This window comes from Giraffa tippelskirchi, chromosome 4, assembly GCF_054371585.1.
Source record: "Giraffa tippelskirchi isolate mGirTip1 chromosome 4, T2T-mGirTip1v1.2.pri, whole genome shotgun sequence".
In the NCBI taxonomy this organism is placed as follows: Eukaryota; Metazoa; Chordata; class Mammalia; order Artiodactyla; family Giraffidae; genus Giraffa; species Giraffa tippelskirchi.
In genome coordinates, this window is record NC_137278.1 from 177,537,995 (window position 1) to 177,553,540 (window position 15,546).

Sequence of the window (15,546 nt, forward strand, 5' to 3'; positions counted from 1 at the left end):
TCCTCCTACCTTCAATCTTTCCCAGCATCAGGGTCTTTTCACATGAGTCAGTTCTTCGCATCAGGTGCCCAAAGTATTGGAGTTTTGGCTTCAGCATCAGTCCCTCCAATGAATATTCAGAGCTGATTTAAGATGGACTGGTTGGATCTCCTTGCTGTCCAAGGGACTCTCAAGAGTCTTCAACACCACAGTTCAAAAGCATCAATTCTTTGGCATTCAGCTTTCTTTATAGTCCAACTCTCACATCCATACATGACTACTGGAAAAACAGCTTTGACTAGACAGACCTTTGTTGGCAAAGTAATGTCTCTTCTTTTTAATAATCTTATTATCTTAAATGTTTTAAAGTATGTCTTTTAAATCAAGTCCTCGAGGTTGCCACCAAAGACTCAACTTTTGAAGGAGCAAACCACCTTCCAAGCTACAATCCTTTGCCCATTCTTCTCATCCAGCTAACATGCAGATCCATGTGTCCCAAGTTCCCTAGAAATTGGGAGGTGTCTAAACACCATGGTTAATGCCATCCAATCCTAGTTCCACTGCATTTTCACCACAAAACCACTGAGGACCAAGTAGAACTGGAGTTCCTCCTGGAGTTAGAACTTCCCCCTGTGGGGCATTTTGGAAACTCACCTGCCATTTTGGTGGTTTTATTTCCTACATTCAGTGTACAATATTTCTAATGTTACATAGTGTGCATTAAATGGAACAGCCCTATGCAATAAATTATCCAACATCCCATGCAACTTTCATGTGGCCCAAGGACATTCATAGATATCTGCTTATAATTTTGTTACCTAGAACCAAAGCCCGTTTTATATACAAGCATCAAATATTTTTTGCATAGTATGACTATACACTGAATTTTCCAGAAACACAACTACTGTTTAAATCATGAGACGCTTGTCTTGTTTTGCACTCCAAATTTTGCAAAGAGTTGCTTACTATTGTGGAAATCCACATCACCAGTGGCAAGGCCATGACAGGTACTTGAGTCCCTGGCAAAATATACGTTTATAAGTCTTCATCTATAGCTGTCAAATGCACAATGATTCTGTGGAGGTACAGGTGTCTGTCTTCTTCATTGTCTCTTGTAGTATAATTGTGGCCAAACATGTACATATTGGTAAACATATTATTTATTTATAGATTGTTTTCCTTTTATTTCTCTGTTCTCTCATCATTAGCACATCATATTGGTTTGTAATGAAGGGTGTAAGGAGGCTACATTTATTTGTAAACTATATATCAAAATAGAAAAAGGAATACTAAAAAATAGGGACTTCCTTGGTGGTCCAGTGGTTGAAAGACTCCAATGCAGGGGGCCTGGGTTCGATCCCTGGCCAGGGAACTCGGTTCTACATGCTGCAACTAAAAGTTTGCATGCCTCAAGTAAAGACCCCACATGCCACAAGCAAAGATCCTTCATGCTGCAAATAAGACCCAGTGCAGCCAAATAAAAAAATAAAAATAGTTTTAAAAAGTAAAATACAATACAAAGAAAGTGTTGAGTGTAATAGGGTTGAGACAATGATACAGCAAATTTTTTTGGAACCTAAGAGCCAAAAGGAGAGAAGACCAAATACATGTCCTGCAGAAATGCTAGACTGAGGATTTGAAAATTAGTGGGTGTTTCTGTTCTAAGGACTGATGGCTCTTGAGTGCTCAGATTCCCCTTCAAGTGCCCTCTTCTCCTGTCTTCTTCTTGAATCTAGGTGTTCCAAATGTCCCCTCTGTCACCCTATTTTCTCACTCTGATCCTCATCCTTGATAAATGTATCCACTGATAAAGCTTCAGTTAAAATCTCTATACAGCTGATTCCAAATCTACACACCAGGTCAGACAGAGCTGAGCATTTAATACAGGCATCAATTTTACTTTAGGATAAGACACATCCATGTTGTGTTATACCCCAAATTCATGTGGCAAATCACATTTATCATCTTTTCCCTAAACTTAGTCTCCCATTGATGTTTTCACTATTGGCTAACAACAAAGAAATGTAATTGGAGTGAGGAGTGGTCAAACTAACTTTGCTGATAGTTCTATAAGTCACCTGGCCTCCCCATCAAAGCCCTGTGCTGCTATAGTTCCAGTTTTCATATACTCATTTTTGAGATATGGAAAAGGAAAAAGTGTTGTGCCATCTATAATCATTCCCATTTATCAGGGGAGCCCAAAAGATTTCCCAGAACCTCCCAGGAGACTTTTGCTTAGTTGCTACTGCCACACCTGACTCATGACCACTCCTAACAGGAAGGGAGATCAGAAAAGCAGGAAACAGAATCACAGTTAGCTTAGAACTGTGATCTAGAACTAACTACATGGAGGCCCCCAAACAAAATTGACATCAAATATGACAAACAGACTCTAGGCTGACCCCACTTTCTGGTTTTTACACTCTTGTTTAATTCATTCTCCTGGGACTTCCCTGGTGGTCCAGTGGATAAGAATCCACCTGCTAATGCAGGGGACATGGGTTCAATCCCTGGTCCAAGAAGATCTCACATGCAGCAGAGAAAGTAAACCTGTGCACCACAGCCTGAGCACTTAGAGACCATGCTCTGCAACAAGAGAAGCCACCACAATGAGAAGCCCAAGCACCACAATGAAGAGTAGCCCCTGCCCACCATAACTAGGGAAAGCCTACATGCCTATGAAGACTCAAAAATAAATAAATATTTTTTTAAAATTCATTTTCCTTCAGTGTGGGTGGGACCTGTGACTTACTTCTAGCCAACATAGCATGGCAAAAATGGAATGCCACTTCCATGATTATGTTACAATTCTTTCATATTAAGACTGATTCTACAGACTCTAGTATCCCTAGCTGGCTTTGAAGAAACATGTGGCCATGTTGTGAGGTCCACATGACAAGGAGCTGTGGATGGATGGCCTCTAAGAGCTGAGCCAGCAAGAAGCTGGGACTCTTAGTCCTACAACCATAAGGAAATTAATTCTGTTAGCAACTTGAGTAACTGTAGAAGCAAACCCTTCCTCACTCAGGTCTCCAGATAAGAATGTAGCTCAGATAACCCCTTGACTGGAGCTTTGTGAGACCCTAAACAAAAGATCCAGCTAAGTTATATCCAGACTCTTGATTTACAATGGAATTTCCCAGGCAAGAATACTGGAGTGGGTTGCCATTTCCTCCTCCAGGGCATCTTTCTGACCCAGGGATCAAACCTGGGTTTCCTGCATTGCAGGCAGATTCTTCACCATTTGAACCACCAGGGAAACTCCATTATTTACTTATTAAAGCCACAATGTTTGTGGCAATTTGTTATACAGCAATAGATAACTAACATATCAATGGAGAACTAAGAAATGTATATGGTGAGGTAACCAAGAGTTTATGCCATATCAATCAAGTTTTTTTATTTCATTGCTTTTGTGTAGAAACCACATTTTTTGCCTTCTTCCATGTTTTATTATTTTTCTTATACTTAATCTGTAGGCCTGCAACTTATATTCAGAGATCTTCTGTGAAGTTCCATCTTCTTCCACACCACTCCCCTCATAAATTCCTTTCTTAACTTTGTTAACATTGCACTGTCCTTGTTTCTTTCAACTTCTCCTCTTCTCCATGTGTGCCTGAGGTTTACTCCTTGGCCCAGTGCTTTTTCTCCAGCTACATTTACTCAGTTCTTTTTGCTCTTCCATAGCTACTCTATGCTTGAAACGGCTGAAACCCACTATTCCTTTTCTCCCTGTCCCACAAACCAGTTTCCCCCCTCAGACCCTCCTTTCCTGATAGTTGCACTGTAGTACTTTCAATCTTTGAGAATCAAAATCATGAAATAATAATTGATTTTCCTAACTTTCACCCCTCAGCAAATCCTGGAAATCTCCCATAATGTCTTCAAGAATCATCCATTTCACTGTTACCACCCTGTTTCAGGACTTCAGAACCTCCTGTGTATTTCACTTCAATTGCCTGCTAATTGATTTCCACTTTGCTACACCTTAATCAATTACACATACCACTCCACTGGGAGAATGAAAAATAATTGTTTCATCTCCAAATAACATCTCCTTTCCTTAACTATTTCACACTTACTGCTGGTGTAGTGTAGTGGTTCTTTGTAGTTATCACCCACTTTCTAGTTACTTTTTGTCTTCCCAACAAATGCTCTTCCTGTCCCTGTCCCCCAGCTACACAGACATACACACAGAGACACACACAAGCACCAACACAGTCATCTGTATATTCTCCCTCTCATATGGGGATCCAGGAAAGCCAATTTCCACTCTAGCCTTCAGGGGGAGAGCAGTGACCTTTGCTAAAGCAATTGTCACGTTCCATACTCAATTCCCCCAAACACAGCGTCAGTTGAGTATTACTTAAGCCAGTCCAATAAGAGTGAATCTCAGAACTAGTACAAGAAATGCTGTGACAAAGATGATCTTTTCCTCACTGGATGCTCTTGAAACCACAAGAGTAGACAACCTCATGAGGACAATGAGGAAACTTCATAGTTGGTGATATAGTTAACCTGCTGGATAAAATCTTGACTAAAGTCTATGCTATCCTTTAATTTCTCTTTTATCTTCTATCTAATAATTCCCTTTATTTTTTTAGGCCAGATCACTTGGAATTTTCTCTTATTCACAGTCCAATACATCCTGGTAAATTCAGCCAGCAACCCACAACTAAGAGATGGTTCTAGGCTCTACTGCTGTCATTTGTGGGTCAGTATATAATGTGACTGTATGAGTACGCTCTTTTCTCTAATTGAATTGATGTTCAGGTCTATCCCTGAACTAAATAGATGTCAACCTGCTGTTAGAACATAAAGTTTTTACTTATTTTGTATTCCAATGGTATCCATGCTTGTATCATTGCTTAATAAATATCTGTTAAGGATTTACCAAGTTCAACTTAGCACAAACTATGCTAAAATCTAGGACACTGACAGATTTAGAACACATAAGTGAAAAAGGGGAAAAGAGCCAATTTCTTCACCATATGTGTACGCTATGTCGCTTCAGTCATGTCCGACTCTTTGAGACTTTATGGACTGTAGCCTTCCAGGTTCCTCTGTCCATGGGATTCTCCAGGCAAGAATACCAGGTGGGTTGCCATGCCCACCTCCAGGGAGATCTTTGTGACCCAGGGATTGATCCTGTGTCTCCTATGTCTCCTGCATTGGCAGGCAGATTCTTTACCATTAGTGCTACCTGGGAAGCTCCATTTCTTCACCACATTGACAGAATTCAGTTCCTTGAGGCTGTAGGACTGAGATTCTCTTTTCCTTGCTGGGTGTCAGCAGGGGCTCACTTTCAGCTCCTGGAGGCTTCCTGCATTCCTTGCCACAGGGCCACCCCCATCTTCAAGCCACCAATGGCATGTTGAGTCTTTCTCATGCTTCTATTCTCTACCTTTCTCCATCTCTGACCTCTAGACTTGGATTTCAAGCACTTTGTGATTAGGTCAGGCATACACAGAAAAATTCTTTTTGCCATTTCATACTGATCATAGGGTTCTCAAGGCAAGAATGCTGAAGTGGTTTGCCATTCCCTCCTCCAGTGGACCATGTTTTGTCAGAACTCTCCACCATTACCTGTCCATCTTGGGTGGCCCTACACGGCATGGCTCATAGTTTCATTGTTAGACAAGGCTGTGATCCATGTGACAGTTTGGTTAGAAAGCAAAGAGGAATTAAAGAGCCTCTTGATGAAGGTGAAAGAGGAGAGCGAAAAAGATGGTTTAAAACTCAGCATTCAAAAAAGCAAGATCATGGCATCTGGTCCCATTATTTCATGGCAAATAGATGCAGAAACAATGTAAACAGTGACAAACTTTATTTTCTTGGGCTCCAAAATCACTGCAGATGGTGACTGCAGCCATGAAATTAAAAGACACTTGCTCCTTGGAAAAAAGCTATAACCAACCTAGACAGAATATTAAAAAGCAGAGACATTACTTTGCCAACAAAAGTCCATATAGTCAAAAGTTATGGTTTTTCCAGTAGTCATGTATGGATGTGAGAGTTGGACCATAAAGAAGGCTGAGAGCTGAAGAATTGATGCTCTCGAACTGTGGTGTTGGAGAAGATTCTTGAGAGTCCCTTGGACTGTTAGGAGATCAAAGCAGTCAATACTAAAGGAAATCAATCCTGAATATGCATTGGAAGGATTGATGCTGAAACTCCAATACTTTGGCCATCTGATGCGAAAAACCGACTCATTAGAAGAGACCCTGATGCTGGGAAAGATTGAAGGCAGGAGAAGAAGGGGATGACAGAGGATGAGATGGTTGGATGGCATCACTGACTCAATGGACATGAGTTTGAGCAAGCTCCGGGAGATGGTAAAGGACAGGGAAGCCTTGTGTGCTGCAGTCCATGGGGTCGTAAAGAGTCAGACATGACTGTGCAACTGAACAACAACAACACAGAAAATCTCCCTATCTTAAAATCAATTAATTTGGGACACAGCATAATCACAGGCTAGTCTTCAGCAGTACTTGAACTGAGAATTTACAGATGTACAAACCTGGGTTTAGAAAAGGCAGAGGAACCAGACATCAAATTGTCAACATTCATTGGATCACAGAGAAAGCAAGGAAATTTCAGAAAAACATCTACTTCTGCTTCATTGACTACATGAAAGCCTTTGGCTGTGTGAATCACAACAAACTATGAAAAATTCTTAAAGAAATGGGACTACAGACCACCTTCCCTGTTTCCTGAGAAAACTGTATGAGGGTCAAGAAGAAACAGTTAGAACCGGACATGGAAAAACAATACTAAAAGACACGGAACAAGAAATTAAAAGATGCTGGCTCCTTGGAAGAAAAGCTATGACAAACCTAGACAGCATATTAAAATTACTTTGGCAGTAAAGGTCCATATTATAGTCAAAGCTATGGTTTTTCCTGTAGTCATGTATGGATATGAGAGTTGGATCATGAATAAGGCTGAGTGCCGAAGAATTGATGCTTTTGAACTGTGGTGTTGGAGAAGACACTTGAAAGTCCCTTGGACTGCAAGGAGATCCAACCAGTCCACCCTAAAGGAGATCAGCCCTGAAAACTCATTGGAAGGACTGATGCTGAAGTGCAAGCTCTAATACTTAGGCCACCTGATGCAAAGAACTGACTCATTGAAAAAGACCCTGATGCTGGGAAAGACTGAAGGTGGGAGGAGAAGGGGACGACAGAGGAAGAGATGGTTGGATGGCATCACCAACTCGATGGATACGAGTTTGATCAAGTTCCAGGAGTTGGTGATGGACATGGAAGCCTGGTGTGCTTCAGACCATGGGGTCACAAAGAGTTGGACACCTGAGCAACTGAACTGAACTGATGGAACAATAGACTGATTCAAGATTAGGAAAGGAGTACAACAACGCTGTATATTGTTACTCTGCTTATTTAACTCTTATGCAGAGTACATCATGCAAAATGCCAGGATGGATGACTCACAAACTGGAATCAAGATTTCTGGGAGAAATATCAACAACCTCAGATATGCATATGATACCACTCTAATGGTAGCAAGTGAAGAGGAACTAAAGAGCCTCTTGATGATGGTGAGAGATGAGAGTTGAAAAGCTGGCTTGAAACTCAACGTTCAAAAAATGAAGATCATGGCATCCAGTCCCATCACTTCATGGCAAATAGATGGGGCAAAAGTGGAAACAGTGATAGATTTTACTTTCTTGGGCTCCAAAATCACTGTGGATGGTGACTGCAGGCTTGAAATTCAAAGACACTTGCTCCTTGGAAGAAAAGCTATGACAAACTTAGACATTGTTTTAAAAAGCAGAGACATCACTTTGCTGACAAAGGTCCATATAGTCAAAGCTATGGTTTTTCCAACAGTCATGTACAGATGTGAGTGTTTATCCATAAAGAAGGCTAACGCCAAAGAATTGATGCTTTCAAATTGTGATACTGAAGAACACTCTTGAGAGTCCTTTGGACTGCAAGGAGATCAAACCAGTCCATCCTAAAGGAAATCAACCCTGAATATTCACTGAAAGGACTGACGCTGAACCTGAAGCTCCAACACTTTGGCCACCTGATGGGAAGAGTCAACTCACTGGAAAAGATCCTGATGCTGAGAAAGACCGAAGGCAAAGGCAGAAGTGGGTGGTAAAGGATGTGTTGGTTAGATAGCATTACTGACTCAATGGACATGAATCTGAACACACTCTGGGAGATGGTGAAGGACAGAGAAGAATGGCGTACTGCACTCCATGAAGTCACAAGAGTCAGACATGATATAGAGACTGAACAACAACAACAAATAATCACAGGAGTGATATCTCATCATATTTGCAAGTTAATATTCAAAGGGAGGTGATTATAAGAGTCAGACATGACTTAGTGACTGAACAATAACAAAGAGCAGAGGAATACCTTAGAGCTCTTTCTACCACAGCCCCCTACCTTTTTACTTGACAAATGTATCCCCAAATACAGACTACATCTCCTAGACTCCCTTAGAGCTATGTACAGCCATGTCTCCACGCTGGCCAAAGGAATGTAGAGCAGTTTCCCAGAAACCTCCATAAGATACTGCTGGTGCCCTATATTTGTCCCCTTCTTTTTGGTTTTTTTCCTGCCACCTGGAAGGTATAATTCAATGTCTGAAACTTTTGCAGCAATTTTGGACATGAATGAACATAGGAATGGGAGCCACACACAAGAATGATCGAGCAGGAGGATAAAAAAAGCCTAGGTCCCTAATTCTGTAGAAACCTAAACCCAGAGGTGTGTTGTTAAGTGTTAAAAAAAAAAAAAAAACAGGCTCTATGGACAGCAAAACCCTGACTTGTAGGATTTGCCAACTTCTGTGATGTAAATACTCCACCATGGCCAGTTTTGAGTTATCAATGTGACATTACTGAACATGGAGTTGGGAAGAGATGCTTATAGCTGATTCTCAGGAGCTGGAACAAGCCAACCCAGCACCCTGCCAGCTGTACCAGCTCCATGCTACCTGCCACCAGGCTTCTGTTTCATCAGAGAAAATTAACTTCTATTGTACTGAACGTACTGTAACATTAGGGTTCTCTGTCCCATGTAAATACACCTAATCCCATGGTGATTTTCTCCAGCTTTCTTTCAACTTTGAAATGTTTTTCACCTGGAATTTTCTCTACGTTGATGTTTCCATCTCTAAGCAGGACAGTGGGTGTATGGGCCCAGGATCTACTTCATGCAATATTCACAGCAGCTGCTGTTTTATTCCAGCCTCCTCTTAGTAACATTGACCCCACTCCTTATACAGTAGAGCTTGAATAACTACAAAGCTCAGAAGGAAACAGGAGGGTAATTGTATCAAAGAAACAATCACAATGCTTGACACAGACCCCTGGGCAGGCACCGTGATGGGAAATATTTTGAAGCCATGCAACAAATCCACGAGTATGTGACACTGAAACCCCACTTGACAAAGCTGTCTTTGAAGACTGGTGACTTTCAAGACCCACAACAGAGCAGAAAAGACTTCAGAACAAATAAACATCAGCACTACTAGAAAACACCTATTCACCTCTCAGAAAACAGAGCTGGGCAAAGACACAGACATGCCTTTTCTGTAGGTTTCAGGGGCCAGAATCACTCTGCATGAATCGCCCCCAGTGCAGAGGCTGGTCGGTGACCACCAGCCCAGAGGTGGTAGCTAGCATCTCCTGTCCACAACTGGAATTTGTACCAGGGGCATGGCAACTCCATTACAGGACAGCTTGGTGTCCGTACCTGAAACTTCACTCAACAGTGGCACCAACCGGCAATCCCAGGAAACGTAGGACAGTCTCATTTACTCTGGTTCCCTTCATTCCAGCATGCCTTTCAAATAAATATAGATGTGGATATTCTACCCCCCACCCCACTTCTTTGGTATAAGCTGTTTTTCAGTAATGGATTTCCTTATTCAGTTCCCACAATAATCCCATAGAGTGGATACCACTTTCTTTCCCTTACTTCACAGACAGACACTGATCAAGGTACGGTAACCTGACGAAGGCTATACGCTAGAAAATGGCAGGACTGGGAAGCAGACTCCAACAGTCTTGCTCTGCAGCCCACACTTTCAACCCTTCTGCCCGCAACCCGGCAACGGCAGAGGGTCAGATAATACACGCCTTGCAGAGCTGCACGAGCCAGAGTCTATTTCAACCAAAGGTGCATGAACAGTCTGGAAAATGCAGTAGGACTGGGTTCTTGAAGGCAGCAAAGAAATCAGGTGGGAATTTCATCCCCAAACCCCTCACAACACATAGAGGCGATCGTGTCTACTAAAGCAGCCTTCCCTGGGAGGTAGTCTGGCAAGGGCAGAACCCTACTGTTTCAGGTTGTCTCAAAGTTGATTAAGAGATTGGAGCCCCACGCTGAGGATGAAGGGTGAAGGCAGTAACTCTGAAGCCAAGAGACAGACATCACAAAGATCAGTTCCAAGTTCAAGGAACTAGCTCACAGAGTTACCATAGATCAGATTTACCAGCATCTAACTGGGGTTTTTTAAGGGTTTTTGTTGCCAAGGAAATGTTTAGGGTCCCCACACAGGGGCCTGGAGTTCCATGGTATCTATAGAATCTCAAGCTTTCCTCCCACCACTCCCCCTAACTCGGTCAACAGGAAGACGGCCGCCACCTGGCACACACAATCAGGCATGGCCATGGAACACCTGCTGCAGGACAGAACCAAGGGCTCTCAGATTGACTGGCTAGAACCCACTCTACCATCAGGGTGGGCAGCCTTTGCCAGCCGCTACCAGCAGGAAAATGTACACCATTTGGACAACTGACTTCTGCACACAATTTCCCCTTCTCTCTTTTCCCAAATGGCACTTTGTGACCTGCATAGCCTCAGTTTCTTCAACCAAAGGGGGGACTCATATTTATCACCTTGGATTGCTGTGAGGTCTTTTGTTTTGTTCAGTCCCTAAGTTATGTCCAACTCTTTGCAACCCTATGGACTGCAGCACGCCAAGCTTCCCTGTCCTCCATTATCTCCTGGAGTTTGCTCAAACTCATGTCCAAGTCAGTGATGCCATCCAACCATCTCATCTTCTGTTATCCCCTTCTCCTCCTGCTTTCAATCTTTCCCAGCATCAGGGTCTTTCCCAATGAGTCAGCTCTTTGCATCAGGTGACTGAAGTATTGGAGCTTCAGCTTGAGCATCAGTCCTTCCAATGAATATTCAGGATTGATTTCCTTTAGGATTGACTGGTTTGATCTCCTTACTGTCAAAGGGTCTCTCAGTTCTTCTCCAGCACCAAAATTCAAAAGCATCAATTCTTTGGTGCTCAGCCTTCTTTATGGTCCATCTTTCACATCTGTACATTACTACCGGAAAAACCATAGTTTTGACTATATGGACCTTTGTCAGCTGTGAGGCCTAAATAAGTTAAGTTTTTAAATGCCTAGAGTTCCTAGAGTAAGTGCTCTATTAGTGTTGGGTGTGTATGAAATAAATTCATTAGCTGATAGACTGTCAGAGTTCGGAGAGATGGATAACCCCTGATGACCCTGGACTTGGGACTCCATGAGCTGGAATATCACCTTGGATGCAGTAGCTAGATCTGATCTTTGTTTCTGTTAGGGAAAAGATGGATGTGTCTTTGGTTTTTAATGGGGGTAGTAGTATATTTCAAGTTGGATCACTCTTAAAACTGTACAAGAAGACCTGTTCTCACAGGTCAAACAACCAAAGGATAGAAGAAGATGGACACAGGGGACATCCCTGGTGGTCTACTGGTTGGGACTCCATGATTCCACTGCAGGAGTGGTTCCACTCCATGATTCCATGCCATAGTTTGATCCTTTGTCAGAGAACTAATATCTCACCTGCCTTGCAGTGCAGCCCGAAGAAGAAGAAGAGGAAGATGGACATCCATGGATGGATATCATCTAGTAACTGAACTCTAGTTTTGGACACTTACCCCCAAGCCCTTTCTCAGCCTCACAGACAGTGAGTGTCATAGCTAACACAACAGAAACGGAACTATGTGTTTTAGTTTTCCTAGAGCAAGTGGTGTTTAAAACAGTGGGAAATGGTAGAAAACACAGGGAGGAACAGATTGTGGGGGGCCATAATTGGTAAGCTATGGGATTTTGACTTCATTCTTTTATTCAGAACTGTAAGGATTCAGAGCTCCTCCTCTCAGATCCATCTTCTTCAAATACTAACAGTTTTCATAAGAGGCTCCACGTGGCTCTTCCTCCACTAACTGGCTCACAGGTTAGTCGGGCCTTCCAGCCAATCAGGAGCTCCCACCGACAGACACCTGTCTCCCCCCTCCCCAGCCCTGATCAGCCCTGAGTACACAGCTGGTACTTAACGGACAACAAACACCGATTTAGAACTATTTTATTTGAAGAGATTTTCTTCTGTAGTTCTAAACACAAAAGGAATGCTGTTTGAGTGAGTGCTTCATAAGCATCATTGTATTTAAATGAATCATGTGAATGTTTACATTTTAAGCCACACTGGAAATTGAAGACACGATACAACCATTTTAACCAAGAAAGTATCAATCATAACAAAACATAACTATTCATTCTATAGATTATCACTTTTTTCTAAAATGACCACTAGATATGAAAACACTGTAGAGACATCTAAAGATTCCCTATTAAGTTTTTTTAGAAAAAGGCATAATAATGCAAATTACATTTTCCTTTTCTTTACTAGTAATAAACTCTGACATCCACTTGACAAAGCACCAGCCAACCCCATCAAAGTCATTTCAGCACCCTTTTGCAACTCAAAATTGACCATCTTTTACATTTAATCTGTCTTCTACAGGAATGAATGGGTAAAAATAGTTATGTTAAGTGCTAAAATCAGTCTGTGTCAATTGGTGTGTATTTTATATTGTGTTCCTAAGTTAACACCAGAAAATGGAAAAAAATACCCTTATGTGAATGAAATATACCCTTTAATAGTTATCACAAAGGCAGAAATCAACTGACTCTCAGTCAGGACTAGTATCCAGATGTCCATTTCTTTATTAATATTTTTTATGGTAGTGTGTTAAAGGCATAGGTATAAACACACACGTGAACAGCTGGCTTCTCTCCCAATACCTGCCTCCCTGGCTTTGCTCATCATTCTCATGGGATCAAGCTGCTGAGCTCTCAGCTCCATAAGCCATGGTGCCTACTAAGTATTTTTAAATAAAGCCGATCTCATATCATCCTTCTCAGGAAAATGAAGTACAGAGAAGACTACGGAAAGTAGTGAGAAGAGAGCATATGGTGAAAAAGAAAAATAAAACCCACAGGATCTGATGTTTAAATTGAGTGTATAGCCGGTATGAATTAGCTAGTATGATGATCGTTAGTCAACCATAAGGTAAGGGACAGACTGGGGCCAGGACTGAAGACACAGGAATGCAACACGCCCCAGAGCACCTGACGAAAGCGGGCATCTTCCAGACAGTCTAAGACGGTCACGGCAAACATTTTCACAAGGCTGCAAGGTTTTCAAGGCTAGGGATGGTGGCTTACTTATATCTGTCTCCCCACTTCTTAGCACTTTCTTGCACATAATAGAGATTAAATACGTATTTTGGGAAACCAGAAAACAGCTGAATCAGCTCACTGCTTTCACAGCCATTCTGGGTGGTGTCCACTCATGTAATTCATTCACTCCTCTGCCTAAGGCAGGGATGACAAAGAGCCCTCATCTCACTCTGATGGGCTGGTAATAGATGCCTGGAAGCATTAATGACATGGATTTTTAAGACCAGTTTCTGCCACAGAGGCAAAAAGTGCTGCTTACTCGTAACGCCACCTTGAAAGACTGGTGGCACGGTGTTTCACCTTCCCCAGCCCTAGTCTAGGAGAAGCATCCAGTGAAGGACTCACCCATATTCCCTTTCTGTTGCTATGTTGTCTCTCAAGTGTTCTGCATTAAGCCACTGCTTATTAAGTGCTGGTCGACCAGGACAGCAAAGCCTTCGCACTCAATTTACCTTTGCAGTCAAACACACAGGGTCATGACTTTACCTAGAAATCTGAAAACATGGCATTCACAATGCTCAGTAAGTAATGGTTTATCAAAAGAGAACAGGCATTTACTTGATTACTCTCCCAGTAGAGTTTTGTCCATCTCAGAACAATTTCAATTGATATCTAAGGCATTTGGAATTACTTAGGATTTTGGTTTTTTTAAAAAATGGCAGAGTTAAATTCTCTTTGGTATTCATGCTTAATCTTAATCTACTTGTTTCTTACTAGTATCCATAACTTCTCAGTACTTCACTGTTAAGATTTAACAAATATAGTTGAAATAATCAACTCCTATACATTCATCAGACAAATGTTTAAAGGGAGGGGCCTCAGAAACTAAGGATGCAGAAAAGAAAGCCAGAAGGAATGACAGGGAGAACCAATAACCTCCCTCTAGCAATTCACGTGGAGAAGGCAATGGCAACCCACTCCAGTACTCTTGCCTGGAAAATCCCACGGATGGAAGAGCCTGGTAGGCTGCAGTCCATGGAATCTCGAAGAGTCGGACACGACTGAGCGACTTCACTTTCACTTTTCACTTTCATGCATTGGAGAAGGAAATGGCAACCCACTCCATTGTTCTTGCCTGGAAAATCCCAGGGACGGCAGAGCCTGGTGGGCTGCCGTCTATGGGGTCGCACAGAGTCAGACAGGACTGAAGCGACTTAGCAGCAGCAGCAACAGTTCACACTGAGACCATGCTCAGTGAAATAGGGTGCTTCTGGCAAGGTGGCTAGCACTCAGGTCTTCCCAGTAACTCCCCTCTCCACAATGGGAGGGCAGCACCCCTCAGAAGCATCTCTGAAAATGAGAAAGCAGTTGGAGAAAGAGAGGAAATAAAGGGAGACTTTCAAGCAACATTGCCTTCATCATAGGTAGAGTCTTCAGTACAACACTGGCACCAGTGCGAGCATGAGGCTAAATTAAAATTACCCTCAAAACATCAACACAGCTAATGTGTACAGCAGGAAGGAAGTCCCAAATCCACAGATCTCTCCTACTGCACTTTCTGTTTTGCCTAAGTACTGCTGGCAGCCCCAAGGAAGTCTTGTTAGAGTCTGCGTATCTCAGAGCTTAATATGCCAGATGCCTGTGTGTGTGCATGCACACTTGTTATACACACACACAGATGCACATACACACACATTACACTTGGTTTATAAAAAGAGCTTTGTGGATGAGAGTATGCCTCCACTTGGTCAAAGAATCTAATTGTTGGCACTAGGAAAATGGATCCAAAGAATGTAATCAAGAAGAGAACTGGTTGGCAGGAATAATTTTGTATTTCTTATAATGTGGGTATTTACGAGCTAATCTCCAACTGCTTGCCCAGAATTAATTCAATTGGCTATAATCTTAGGAATATATAAGGTTAAGCCTTAAAGATGCTAAGATCTATAGTAACACAAGTTAATACTATCTAAAATAAATTAGATTTTTAAATATATGTAATGAAATTACTGGTCACTGGAAATTCAATTCTACAATGAATATAAATTAATATAAATCTATTATTAAAGTACTATTCCCAATAAAATTTCAGTTCAGAGTTTGTTATTTTAAAAAAAAAAGAA